Below are 3395 nucleotides of genomic sequence, written 5' to 3'. Positions count from 1 at the left end.
GGGTGTGAGCCCTAAGAAAGGGCCGAGTCCCAGCGAGGCTCTGGGTTCTGCCATGGGCAACAGCGCAGAGACACCTGCATCCTCAGATGTGGGGCCCCGGGAGGAAGGTCAGGTTAGGGGCTGACAGGTCCCAAGAGCATCAGACCCTGCCCCTTGTCTGCCTGTCTTCTTGAGCAGATCGCTGGTCACAGGGTCTGTGTCCCAGGGTTCCGTTTATTTTACACTCTGTGTCTCCCCACTGCCCACATCGAGACCACGTCTCAGTGATTTCCGGGTCCTAAATGCCTGCTGTGTGAAATGTCTGCTCAGTGTTGTGAGAGTAGAGGGAGGGCAGGAGAGAGAGGGAGAGCTGGGCTTTGGATGAAGAACAAACACACAAAAGCTAATGATTTAATTTATCCAGCTGCATATTGAGGAGCAGGATGAAACTCAACAAAAAGAGGTACTTTGAAAACTTTTCAACCAAAGCCTGTTTGCTAACAAACTATGAAGCAGGGCTACAAAGACAAATTCCAACCACTTTTAAAACTTGCCTGTTACTCGGGATTGTTTTATCTGATTTTATTGCTTATTTCCTTTGGGAACACTTTCCTCCCTGCAGAAATCAACACCATCATCAAAACCAAACCACAAAGCAAATCAAAACCCTGGTCAGGTCGGACACATGCCCGATAGTATGTATTTTGTTAGAGACAAGCCAGTGTAAAGCATAGTAGATGGAGAGCCTTTCATCAATGTATAAAGCACTGCTAAGATGGTGAAGAAATATTTATTCGGTGTAACGGTCTCCTCCCCACAAAGGGAATTACAAGGGGAGAGAAGAGAGGAGGCAGCAGGCTGTGGAATCTCAGAACAGGCACCGGAGAGCACAGGGACCTTCAGCGGTAAGTTGCATCAGAGCTGAGCGAACAGGAGAGAAGCCGGAGGAAGACACAGCCAAATCACAGGTGCAGATGTGAGCTCGCTCCCTGCTTGTGACCCTGAAGGTACCCGCTGTTCTATGTCTCTCTTCACAGGAGCTCTGCTTTACTCGTGCCTTCCAACGTGATGGGATCCATATGCAAGTGTCAGTCACAGTAGCAGCACAAGCAACCCCAGGGGATGACATTCCTAGGGAAATGTGACTCCCAGCATGCAGACCCCTGCGGTGGCAGTGGTGGTGACAGCCTTGCTGGTGACAGGCAACAGGCGCAGCAGTACAAGTGCCTGTGCAGGCAGTGGGTGGATTCACGCAGTGTCTGCAACCAGTGGCAGTGAACCCAGTGGACAGACGGATGGACCGACACGGAGTGACAGCAATGCTATGCCGATTATACAAATGCAAATACACATTATTTATATGCAGTTCTCTGTAGTTTTCACAGGTACAAAGGACACCAAACATATCAGACAATTCTCTCCTGTGTGCCTGAAGAAATGGGGATTTTCCAAGAAGGAGCCGCTTACCTTTAACTCCCAAGCACACTGAGTACACGAGTGGAAAAAGAGGTTTCCTACCTAGTACTTCTGGGCTCTTCCACTCACTAAGTTGAGTCTTTCCTGTAATAGAATTCACTTACTGGGAATCCTAGGATTATAATGTGTGTGACATACTTGCAATGGCCAGCAGGGGGTGACAGAAGCCACTGTAAGAAACAAGCACACTGTCCTGGTTTTTAAGCAAGAAGCCCAATACTGAAAAAAAAAATGGGAGTATAACAACATCACCTTTTGCTTTCAAAGCAACAGCTCCTTGAGGACAGAAATTAATCCCTGAATCACAAACATCAAAGAAGTTTACTTAGAGCACAGGGTACGAGACCCTGGCGGGCCTAAAGCTCTTGCTGTGTTCTTTTTTAGCCAGGCAATCCCAAATAAGCCTCTGTCTCATCTACAAAATGGGCTAAATAACTCCTACTTTATGCTTGCAAGGAAGGAATCAATATGTACAATGTTTGACATTCAATAGAGGCTATTCGATATGATTTAATGGATCAATGATTACTGTTATGACTTTCAAATAATTCGTCATCACAAAAAGCAAAATACTCCTAATTCAGCAGAGCTAGAGGAATGTCCCCTATGTTCAGGGGTCCAGCACTAGTACCTGAAGGACCACTCTTGACGAATAGCTTGTGCTCTTTGCTTGCCGGCAGGTGAGAGAAATTCTTGAGTTCTGCAACCTCTTGGGAAGTTTCTTTAGGGCCCTTGACCTTTTAGAGCTTAAAAAGAAAGTACATATGGAATCCTACAAACATGCAATGGCTGGTGTGATGGGTTTTGGACTCTGTTCGACTTGGGTTTGAATCAAGTCTCCATTCCTGACTTGCATGACCCTGAACAGGTGAAATGTCTCAAGATTCCAATTGGCCGATCTATCCAATGTGGTTGTTGTAAGTAACTTGACGTGGTATTTTAAGGAACAAATGGCCATAAGAATTACATTATACTTAAGACTGATTCATAGCATTGATTTAAAAAGCAACCACCTTGGTCTAATCCCTGGCCCTTGGTGGATGACATCTCCAGAGTAGGCATTATTATTCCCATTCACTGTGACTCTCCCAAGGACACGCATCCTCCAAGTGGCAGGCTTGGACCGGAGCTGTCACTCTGTCCCGTGAATGCAGTCCATCCTCACACACTCAGGAGGTATCACTGAGAATCTCCAAAGAGTCCCTTTTTGGCAGCTCTGTACTGAGAAGGACCTCTCCCCTCAGCCACCATGTGTCAGAATAAAGCATAGTCTGCCCAGACAGCGGGCCCCCAGACTGGGCCGCTCACCAGACAAGCGGTCTGGAAGGCTGGCAGCGTGGGGGCGGTCAGAACCACCAGGTCCCTGCAGCCCGCGGGCACCTGGCAGCCCCGGAGCCCGTGGGAAAGGCAGGCAGGATGTGAAGCTTTGCCTGAGGTTTCCGGGCTGCTTTCAACTTTTCTGGAAAGTGTCCCAGCCCAGCCCTGCCTCGATACCAGCAGGGGCTGTGGCTGCTTTCTGGGAAGCCGGGGGCCGGCCCCACGCAGCGCATGGGCCCTAGTCTGGCTTCCAATCTCCTCCACTGTCAGCGCCTGTTTTAGTCCAGCGTGTTTGTAATGATTTGAATAGTCATGTCTCCATCCATGTGTCAGCCCAGACTGACCGCCTGAAAATTCTCCTCACTGACACTTTCAGGCAAGGAACTCTGTAATTCAGTTTTATAGAAATCCTGGGGGAGGGGGTGCCCTCACAAAGCCCATTACTGACCCTGCTCACACATGAACCACGGTAATGTAACAACATACGGAGAGAGACTCATTCAGAGGTCATGAAATCAGAGGACATTCTAATAATTCGTGATAAATAAACTATTTCTCACATTGTCACTAGGTAGCTCCTCTTCACCAGATAAAATAGAAATACAAGCACTTGTGTGCCTGCG

The sequence above is a fragment of the Suricata suricatta genome, chromosome 2, assembly GCF_006229205.1.
Source record: "Suricata suricatta isolate VVHF042 chromosome 2, meerkat_22Aug2017_6uvM2_HiC, whole genome shotgun sequence".
NCBI lineage: Eukaryota > Metazoa > Chordata > Mammalia > Carnivora > Herpestidae > Suricata > Suricata suricatta.
Note: the sequence above shows the minus strand (reverse complement) of the source record.